This window comes from Mauremys mutica, chromosome 1 (genome assembly GCF_020497125.1).
Source record: "Mauremys mutica isolate MM-2020 ecotype Southern chromosome 1, ASM2049712v1, whole genome shotgun sequence".
Lineage (NCBI taxonomy): Eukaryota > Metazoa > Chordata > Testudines > Geoemydidae > Mauremys > Mauremys mutica.
Genome location: NC_059072.1, coordinates 308,597,462 through 308,609,268, shown reverse-complemented (window position 1 = coordinate 308,609,268; position 11,807 = coordinate 308,597,462).

Sequence of the window (11,807 nt, the reverse complement as noted above, 5' to 3'; positions counted from 1 at the left end):
AGGTGGGGGAGGGAGCCCCTGGAGACCTGACTGCCCTCCCCTTCTGCCAGCCACTGATGGGACTCTGCTGCAGTGGGCAGATCCCATGCGCATCACTGCCAAGGAGGGAGTGCTTCTGGCAGGCTCTAGAGCAGTGGTCACCAACCGGTAGATCACGATTGACTAGTCGATTCTGGAGCCTCTGACAGTCGATTGCGATCTCCGGCCACTAAAAGCAGGGCCGCCACAACTCATTAGGCGACCTAGGCAGTCGCCTAAGGCACTAACATTTGGGAAGCGTCGGCCGCCCCGGTCGTCGTCGGTATTTTGGGGGCGGGACCGTCCGCCACCTCTGTCGGGGGTGGAACCTTCTGCCACCTGGGGCGCCAAAAAAGCTGGCAGCACTCCTGACTAAAAGTCTGATGGTGCAGCACAGCTAAGGCAAGCTCCCTGCCTGCCCTGGACCCACGCCATTCCCGGAAACAGCCAGCATGCCCCTGCGGGCCGTGGAGGGGGGGAAGAGCAGGGGTCTCCGCGCGCTGCTCCTGCCTGCAAGCACCGCCCCCGCAGCTCCCATTGGCCAGGAACAGGGAACTGCAGCCAATGGGTGCTGCAGCGGCAATGCCTGCAGGGAAGGGGCAGCGCATGGAGCCAACTTCCCCCGCGAAGGCCTGCAGGGGTGTGCTGGCTGTTTCTGGGAGTGGCGTGGTGCCATAGCAGGCAGGGAGCCTGCCTTAGCCCCACTGCACCGCTGACTGGGAGCCACCCAAAGTAAGTGCCGCCCAGATGGAGCCCTCAAACCTCCCGCATCCCAATCCCCAGCCCTGAGCCCCTCCTAGAGCCAGCACCCTTAACCCCCTCCTGCACCCCAACCCCCTACCCCAGCCCTGAGCTACCTCCTGGATCCAGCATCCTGTACCCCCTCCTACACCCCAACCTCCTGCCCCAGCCCGGAGCCCCCTCCTGCACCCCAACATTCTGCCCCAGCCCGGAGCCCCCTCCTGCACCCCAACATTCTGCCCCAGGCTCATTCTGGAGCTCCCTCCCAAACTCCGAACCCCTCAGCCCAGAACCTGCACCCCTTCACCCTTCCAAGTGAGTGTTGGGGGGAGAGCGAGCAACAGAGGAAGGGGGGATGGAGTGAGCAGGGTGGAGCATTGGGGAAGTGGTGGGGTAGATCCTAGATTGCACTTAAATTCAAAAAGTGATCTTGTGCGTAAAAAGGTTGGAGACCACTGCTCTAGAGCGCTGCAATAAAAGCTCCCACAGCTGCCTCCTGCCCTCCCCTTTTCTCTGAAAACAATGCCCCCTCCAAAACAGCCCCTGGCAAAGTGACTGCAGTGGCCGGAGCCCCAGCACAGATAGGGCACTCTGTTGCCAACATGAGTCTCTTGCTGCCCACGCCAGGACCAGTATAGAGTTTTGGGGGCCAATGCCCCAATCTCCGCCTGTGCCATTCTCCCTTTCTACTAGCATCAGCACTAGTGTCTCTGTTTCCTGCTCCTCCATAATAGATTCCTTATACAGGGAGCTTTATAGATATCACTGTGATGCTGGTCCTAGTCCTTAGGATTTTTACATCAAGAGCTGGCTGCTCTAACACCTGCTTGGGACAAACTTTTTTTTTTTAAGACTTAAATTGATTACTTTGCATTTAAATTTTAAAAGTCTGTCTCAAGCAATAATCAAAACAACCAGCTCCCGGCAAAAAAGCACTAATACCTAATACAGGCAAGATATCACTATTTCTACCCCTACAAGGGTTCTAATATGGAAAAGCAAGAGACAGTAGTATTACAGGACAGGGACATGTACATGAGAGGGAAGAGACAGGCCAGCTGACTTCAGTGCTAACATCACAGCAAGCACATATGTGCATATATGGTTCATCAAGTATTTATTCCTGTGGATCCCACTATAGGTGCACATGCACCCCATTCACATGACTCTGGATTTTCTTGGCTAGCAGTGTCTGTTGGGATCATTCATGTGGCCTCTATGCCCTTGCCCCCGCCTCATCACCAAGGGAATAAAGGGCAGAATGGGCCAAACTGCTTCTCAGTTCTGTCTTATAGAATCATAGAATCTCAGGGTTGGAAAGGACCTCAGGAAGTCATCTAGTCCAACCCCCTGCTCAAAGCAGGACCAATGCCCAACTAAATCATCCCAGCCAGGGCTTTGTCAAGCCTGACCTTAAAAACCTCTAAGGAAGGAGATTCCACCACCTCCCTAGGTAACCCATTCTAGTGCTTCACCACCCTCCTAGTGAAAAAGATTTTCCTAACATCCAAACTAAACCTCCCCCACTCACCTGTGACAACCACATAGAATTGCATCTGCCTGTTACATTTAGGATTAGTGTTAGGTCAGTGTTAGAATTAGTTAGTATTCTATACTGTTTTTCTTAGCCCACTGGCAATAAAAAAACATAGATAACACTGGAAATTCCTAGGACCCTCAGTACTGAGAGATTGGCTTCATCACTGAAGCAAAGTATACATGGTTTAAGTCCTGCCTTTTATGTAAGACAGCAATGCCGCTGGAACAATGGGTATTCTAAATGCCCTTTTTTTTTTTGCCTTGGAGAAGGCCAAATTCTTGATAATACTCCATCTGTAGATTGCTCCCCAAACAGATGCAGAAAGCCTGAGACAAAGTTATTTTTACTAGAATGTTCTATAAAGGGTGTGTCTGACTCAAAGAACTATGTGTTGAAGGGTGGCTCAGCTGTTCACAAACTATATTTGGCCAGTCCTCTGGTAACCAGAGTTGTTATCTCTACTACTCAAGACTCCATGGCTGCCAAAAGGTCCCACACTTTGGGTAGAGGTAGTGATTGTGTAGTATGGACCTCAATGGGTCACTCAGTTGCTCCTGATGTCCATGGTAGATGAGAGCACTAATTACCTTTCTTGGTGCTAAGAGGAAGTTGAAGAGTTATCATATTTCTGACTTGGCCACAGTTCCTCCTCCCAAGCCTGACCTGAACTGCAGTTCTACTTTTCCCATGATGCACTCTCTTCGTCACCAGCAATGTCCCATTTGAACTTGGTTGCCACTGTCAACCTTTCTACACTGATACTAACATGGTTACCATCTGTTACATTTTGGCATCAGAACTAGAAACAAGAACTTTATCCAGACTGACCTCTATAGTACTAATACTTCCATTACTATCTTCCCTGTTATCAACTCCTTTGGTACAAGCAATCTCAGCTCCCACTATGTTTAAAATATCTACAGATTTAACTAATCACTGGAATCAGAATCCTCCCTTCTTGACATGGCACCCTTATGGGCACCTACAAAACCTTTATCAGTACTGGAACCTAGGGACCCAATACTGAAGATTTCACTGCATCAGTCATCATGGACATTGATAACCATATCACATGGAAGATTGTCTAGGTCTCCTCAACACTCTTCAACTCTTCAGAGATCAGCCCCTCCCTCTGGAGGAAGTGTAGTCTTCTGTATCTTCTTCAGCAGGAAATAGCAGAAGTCCTTCTCCCACAGTTACCACTCCCCTGGGTTAATTCATGAGTGGGAGCCAGAGAATCAGGATGTTCTTCTTTTCACTGTAAGAGCTATGAATCAAGCAAGGCACAAACTCCCTGGATTCCTCCACCTTAGCCTTATATCCTTGTCCCTAAAGGAAACACACACCACCTTCAAAAAATAAGCCTTGGAGCTTAAATTCATAACTTTGTTAGACACTAAAAACCAAACTCAAAGACATGGATTTATGATTCATTGCAACAATCTATAACCCACTAACCCTTCTTTGTCCTGTTACTGAAGAGATGTTAACTGCCCACTCCACCTTCAATGGTTTCTCGCAACATGTTAACTCCATATGGCATCTGATCCACCTTGTATTAGCTGTGACTCTGAGTACCTTTCCCAGACCTGAAGAGCTCTGTGCAAGCTTGAAAGCTTGTTTCTTTCACCCTACTAAACAGCTTCCACTAAACAAAATTATCTCTCTTCGCCCGCTCTACTCTAGAGCAATACTTTAATCTCTAAGTCGCTATACTTCAGCACCGAAAAGGAAACAAGTTAGACCTCTAATCTTTTCCAGACAAAGATCAACCTCACCATATTATTACCAGCAAAAGGCCTTGAAACCTCCCAAGAAAAGACTTCAGTATCAGAGGAGAAAAAATTTGTCTTCATCTACTGCTAAAGCTCATATAACACTTGACTAGAGGTAGAAAGTAGGGCTGTCAATTAATCACAGTTAACTCACACCATTAACTCGAAAAAATTAACCATGATTTTTAAAATTGCGATTAATTGCATTTTAATTGCACTGTTAAACAACAGAATACCAATTGAAATTTATTAAATATTTTGGATGTTTTCCTACATTTGCAAATATATTGATTTAAATTACAACACAGAATACAAAGTGTACAATGATCACTTTATATTATTTTTATTACAAATATTTTCACTGTAAAACTGATAAAATAGTATTTTTCAATTCACCTCATACAAGTATGGTATTGCAATCTCTTTATTGTGAAAGTGCAACTTATAAATGTAGATTTTTTTTGTTGCATAACTGCACTCAAAAACAAAACAATGTAAAACTTTAGAGCTTGCTCAGTCCTACTTCTTGTTCAGCCAATTTCTAAGACAAACAGGTTTGTTTAAATTTACGGGAGATAATGCTGCATGCTTCTTATTTACAACGTCACCAGAAAGTGAGAACAGGCATTCACATGACACTTTTGTAGCTGGGTATTGCAAGGTATTTACAGGCCAGATATGCTAAACATTCATATGCCCCTTCATGCTTTGGCCACCATTCCAGAGGACATGCTTCTATGGTGATGACACTCATTAAAAAAAGAATGCATTAATTAAATTTGTGACTGAACTCCTTGAGGGAGAATTATATGTCTCCTGCTCTGTGTTTTATCCACATTCTGCCATATATTTCACGTTATAGCAGTCTTGGATGATGACTCAGCAGATGTTGTTAATTTTAAGAACACTTTCACTGCAGATTTGACAAAACGCAAAGAAGGTACCAATGTGAGATTTCTAAAGATAGCTACAGCACTTGACCCCAACATTTAAGAATCTGAAGTGCCTTTCAAAATCTGAGAGGGATGAAGTGTGGAGTGTGTTTCAGAAGTCTTAAAAGAGCAACACTCCAAAACTACAGAACCCAAACCAGCAAAAAAGAAAATCAACCTTCTGCTGGTGGCATCTGACTCAGATGATGAAAATGACTGTGCATCAGTCCGCATTGCTTTGGATTGTATCAAGCAGAACCCATCATCAGCATGGATGCATGTCCTCTGGAATGGCGGACAAAGCACGAAGGGATATGAATCATTACCGCATCTGGCACATAAATATCTTGCAATGCCAGCTACAACAGTGGCATGTGAATGCCTGTTCTCATTTTCAGGTGATATTGTAAAAAAGCAGGCAGCATTATCTCCTACAAAAGTAAACAAACTTGTTTGTCTGAGAAATTGGCTGAACAAGAAGTAGGACTGAGTGGACTTGTAGGCTCTAAAGTTTTACTTTGTTTTATTTCTGAGTGCAGGTTTTTTTTTTGGTACTTAATTCTCCATTTGTCAGTTCAACTTTCATGATAAAGAGATTGCACTACTACAGTACTTGTATTAGGTGAATTTAAAAATACTATTTCTTTTGTTTCTTTTTTACAGTGCAAATATCTGTAATAAAAATTAATCTAAAGTGAGCACTGTACACTTTGTATTGTGTTGTAATTGAAATTGATATTTGAAAATGTAGAAAACATCCAAAATATTTAAATAAATGGTAATCTACTATTGTTTAATCACACAATTAATTTTTTTAATCGCACGATTATTCACTTGACAGCCCTATTAGAAAGTTTGATATCATGATAAAAAGACACAGACTGATCTAAAAGGACCTATATCCCTTCCTTCCACCATTTGGCAATCACCTTTCTTTCTTTGATGCCTGCACTAGAATTACTGTTACACAAGGGTTATTCAGTTCAATTTCAGTCCTTGCCAACTCCTCCATTCCTGTCCCTTTTCAGATATTCCTCTCACAAGATACTACTAATGCAAGAGGCAGATATCCTTCTACAACTTGGTGCAATGGAGGGGGTACCCTCTTCTCCCCAACAACAAAGGGTTTTACTCCTATTAATTCCTTATCCCAAAAAAGAAAGGAGGATGGTGTTCCATTCTAGATATCAGATGACTCAACACATTAATCCCAGCACTTTAGTTTCAAGGTTGGTCTCTCTAGCATTCATAATTCCTTCCCTAGATCCCCCAAGACTCCTTCAGAAATCTTGACTTAAGGATGCTTGCTTCCATCTGTCCATCCACCCAGCTCATAGAAAGTACTTATTTTATAGTGGCACACATGTATTATTAGTTCAGTATGCTACTGTTCAGTCTTCCCACAGCACCAAGTGTGTTTTCAAAATGCCTGTTTTTCATTGCAGCTCCTCTGCAAAGTCCCTGATTGACTCTAAGGACTTCACATTCACCCATACCTAAGCAATTAGCTGATTTGAGACATATCTCCAAAATAGGTCACCAATGCAGTATAACTGGTTCGCCACCTCTTCTTGGTCGGCCTCAGAATCAATCAGGACAAATCCACTCTCACGACCACTCAGACAATAAAATTAACTTCTCAGCTTGGGGTCAGCAAGAGCTTATTTCTCACAGGCGAGATTTTGTACTACACTCCACCAATTCTCAAATCTACATATCTAGGGCCCTCCCAAATTCATGGCCATGAAAAACGCATCACGGACCATGAAATCTGATCTCCCCTGTGAAATCTGGCTATTGTAGGTGAGACCGTATTTCACAGAGTTGGGCGGCCGGAGAGCAGTGGCTGCTGTCCAGGACCTCAGCTCTGAAGGCCGCATTCCCACCAGCAGCAGTGCAGAAATGAGGGTGGCATGGTAAGGGGAGGTCATCAATTTTTGTGGGGAGGGCAGGGCTGGCCTTACAGGTGGGTGACCACCCAGGGCCCCATGGTGAGGGGGTGCTGTGGTCAACCCAGTTTACACACAGCCAGTCCAAGGCCCTTTTAACTACCAAACACTGGGTTTGAGGGCAGGGCTAAGGACACCCCAGCTGGGGGCACCAGCTGCTAGTCCTGGATGGGTTGGGGAGGTATAGGACTTCCTCTTCCTCTGCACAGGCTGCTCCCTCAGCTGGGTCAGACCCATCTCCAGGAACCTCCAGGAACCTCCCTCGGCTGCAGGAAGCTCTACCGCTGTGGGCGGGGAGTCCTGTTCTGAAATAAATTTGTTAGTCTTTAAGGTGCCACAAGTACTCCTGTTCTTTTCATGAAATTTATGATTTTTAAAATCCTATGAACATGAAATTGACCAAAATGGTTTGTGAATTTGGTAGGGCCCTATACATATTCAACCAAGGTCTTTGGTGATGTCCCATCTCAGGCTTTTGGGCCAAAAGGCTTTCTGCATCTTTGTGATGCCATGTGCCAGACTTCACTTTCAACCTTTTATGGGGCAGTTAAAAATCAGTTTATCTATCAAGAAAACACAGCATGAACTTACAGGTTGTAGTCTCCTCAGAAGTCTTATCCTCTCTTCTCTGGTGTAAGGACTCATGAAAAGTATGCCAAGGCATCCTATTCACCTCACCATCTTCTACCACTACTCTTGTAAGGGGTACCTCCAAAAAGGGATGGGGAGCACACCCAGACTATCTTCAGACATAAGGTCAAAAATGTTCTAGATCTCACAGCCATACATTTACCATGTAGAGCGTTCCTACCCCTCCTCCAAGGGACCACAATTCAAGTCCTGACAGACAACACTACAGTGCTGCACTATGTCGACAGACAAGGGGGAGTGAGATCATCCCCCTCTCTGAGGACTATATGTGACTGGTGCATTCAACAGCAGATCAATCTCATAGCTGTACATATATCAGGCTTTCAGAACCACCTAGCCGATCAACTCAGCAGAAAGTGCTCTTGAGGATCTGGGCCTGAATCTCTACAAATCCAGTCTTGACTCAATGGTATTTAGGAAAGTGACTCTCACTGAAATCAATGGGAGTCAGAAGCCTAGATACCTTTGAGGATCTGGACCTCAGCCAAGTCTTCCTAAAATAGGGTGTTCTACGAGAATCGTTTTTGCCACCAACCTGGAGAAGTATCAACTTTTAATCCCAACAAGGCACAAGCCCAGGCTCATGTTTGGATACATTCATGATCCAGTGGAACAGAACCTGATGTCTATTCCTATCAATTCCATTCATTTCCAGAGTCCTCAGAAAATTATGACAGGACAAAGACCCATTAATACTGTCAGTACCGGCCTGGGCACATTAGTTCTGGTACACAGAACTGATGAATCTATCAATTCAGCTGTCCATAACTGTCCATTACTCTTCCAGATTTCTGGACATTGTTTGAGAATCATGGTGTAACCCTACACCTGGCCCATAGGCATTGACTTCCTGATTTCCCAGGGGTGCTCAACCCCCACTCCACCCCTTCCTCTCAGGCCCCACACCCACCCCTTCCCGCTTTCTCCCCTGAGGGCACCCCATAGACAACTGGTGCCTCCTAATACTGGGGGACACGATCTAAAGGGGAGATCACATGTCCGCCTCGGCCAATCCCCCCAACCCCTGCTCCCAGCCCAGGGCCACCGCACTCTCCCAGCCACACGTTACCTGCGGGGGAACGCTCTGTCCTCCGACTGCACCTGGTCCCCACCTTGACACATTCCACCACTCTCCTTGGAGGGAACCCAGGCGGGGAGCAGGAGGGAGCAACTTCTAACACCAGCCTCTCCTGGTTGCTGCTCTGCAGCCCAACAACTGCCTGAAAGAGCCTGGCTGGAGAGGAGGAGGCTTCCACTCCCTCCCCAGGCTTGGCTGCTGGGGATCACAGCTGAGTGAGCTGGAAACTTGCCAAGGTTGGGGCTCCAGCTCCCCAGCATCCAAGCCAGAAGTGGAATCTGCCTCCCCAGCCAGGCTCTCCCAGGCAGCCGCCAGTCCACTACACTGCAGTGTCCCAAAGGGGCTGATCCCACCCCTTCCACTACCCGGCATCTGGGGCATACGTTACCCACCCCTGCCCCCACTCCATTTTGCCTCCTCACCCCCTGCGCCTTCTGCATGCTACCAAATGGATGATTGCTGCGGGTGGGAAGCACTGGGGGTGGGGAGAAGAGTTGATTGGCAGGACCTGCCACTGGCGGGAGGCACTGGAGGGAAGGGGGAGGAGGGGCCCGCCTGTGGGTGCTCAGCACCCACTATTTTTTTCTGTAGCAGCTCTAGCCCCGGAGCACCCATGGAGTTGGTGCCTATGCCCAGGCCCATCACCCCCACATCTGACAGCATGGATGCTAGCTGCTTAAGTGCAGTACGCAGGAGTCATTCTAGAGAGATACAAGATATTTTGACTCAGAGCAGAAAAAGCTTCTACAAGGCTAATTGATAGAGCCAAATGGTAAGATCTTTCATTTGGGGCTGCTCAGCAACAACTTCAATTGTTGGAGACATTTATTCCTGTTATTCTGGATTATTTTATTTTTCTTGAAACACTGAGGATTTTCATTCAGCTCAGGGAGGGTATATTTAGCTGCAGTACATGCCCATCACCATCCAATTTGGGATCACACAGTATTTTTGCACCCACATTTTTTACATTTGTGAAGTATCTGATCCACATTTCCACTAGAAATATAACCCTCTCACGCTCAATTTGATGCTCCTGGCCCTCAGAGAAACCCAATTTTTGTCTATAGCACCATGCTCCTTTTATCATCTCACATGACCTCAGGGTCATACGGATTGCCATTTTTGGGATTCAGAAGGAATTTTCTCCCAGGTCAGATTGACAGAGACTTCCCCCCCCACACACACACGTTCCTCTGCAGCATGGGGTGTCAGTCACTTGCTAGGATCATGTGGGTACATCTCACCAAATCAATTCCCTGACACTGCAGGGGTTGCAAACATTGGTGCACCTCAGTCCCTCCTGTTTTCTGCCTGTAGCACAAAATAATCTCCTGAAGGGTATAGTACCTTAGTCTAATCCAGGCTATTGGGCTCAATACAAGGGTAGCTGGATTAGTGGCCTGTGACACACAGGTCAGACTAGACCTGTTGGCCCCCTCTTGCTTTACACTCTATTACTATCAAGAAAACTTTTTTTTGACTTCCCTTGAGAATGACTGAGATTGAAGCATAATGGCAGGTTTCTCTTACGCTATATTTCACAAAGACAAGGTGATTCTAAGACTCACTCGAAGTTCTTACTCAAAGTGATCTCAGACTTTCATCTGATCAGTATATACACCTAATGTTCTTTCCCAAACTTCTTTTGACTCCTGCAGAAGCAAAACTCCAGATGCTTGACTTGTTGAAAAGACTCTCTTACTACCTACATAGAACTACTTTCACAGAACAAGACCCTTCCAGAAGTCACCTTGAACACCTGTAGTGTTTAGGGACAGGTCTAGAGGGCAAGCTATTTTGACCCACAGACTCTAGAAATGCATATCAGATTGTATTAGATCTCCTGGAAACTAAATAAATTAGCTCCTTCTCAGGTTAAAGCATATGCAGCTAGGGCTCAAGCAACCTTTTTGATGTCTGACGAACATCCCTCTATCAGAAATTTGCAGGGCAGCCACTTGGAATTCAGTACTTACACTCAATATTACTCTCTCGTTGCAGTTACTAGCTCTGATACTGAATTTAGTAGGGCAAGCCTACAGTCTTACTATGGCATTCAACTCCTTAGGGAGACAGCTGCTAGCCAATCACCTACAGTGGGATTTAAGTGGGAAAAAAATGAAAAGAAAAAATAATTAATTTGCCTTACAGTAACTTTAATTCTTCAAGGTGTTTTGTCCATATGGATCCCAGGACCCAGCCTTCTTTGCTGCTACTGTGGAGTCCTTTAAATTTAGGATTCTAGACTGGCGAAGGAACTAAAAGTTGGACCCACTCATTTATATCTTCAGGAGAGGCGGGGTCAGGGTGATGGTGCAGGATACATGCACGATACTGGTGGCCAAAAGACTGCTCTTACACATTAGATGTGTATACATCTATAGCAGGACCTAAGGGGTCAGAAGTTACTAGATCACAGGCTCTGGTTCTCATGGGAGACTTCAATCACCCTGATATCTGCTGGGAGAGCAATACAGTGGTGCACAGACAATCCAGGAAGTTTTTGGAAAGTGTAGGGGACAATTTCCTGGTGCAAGCGCTGGAGGAACCAACTAGGGGCAGAGCTCTTCTTGACCTGCTGCTCACAAACAGGGAAAAATTAGTAGGGGAAGCAAAAGTGGATGGGAACCTGGGAGGCAGTGACCATGAGATGGTCAAGTTCAGGATCCTGACACAAGGAAGAAAGGAGAGCAGCAGAATACGGACCCTGACTTCAGAAAAGCAGACTTTGACTCCCTCAGGGAACTGATGGGTAGGATCCCCTGGGAGAATAACATCAGGGGGAAAGGAGTCCAGGAGAGCTGGCTGTATTTTAAAGAATCCTTACTGAGGTTGCAGGAACAAATCATCCCGATGTGTAGAAAGAATAGTAAATGTGAAATCCTTGCTGATCTTAAACACAAAAAAGCAGCTTACAAGAAATGGATGATTGGACAAATGACCAGGGAGGAGTATAAAAATATTGCTCAGGCATGCAGGAGTGAAATCAGTAAGGCCAAATCACACTTGGAGTTGCAGCTAACATGAGATGTTAAGAGTAACAAGAAGGGTTTCTTCAGGTATGTTAGCAACAAGAAGAAAGTCAAGGAAAGTGCGGGCCCCTTACTGAATGACGGAGGC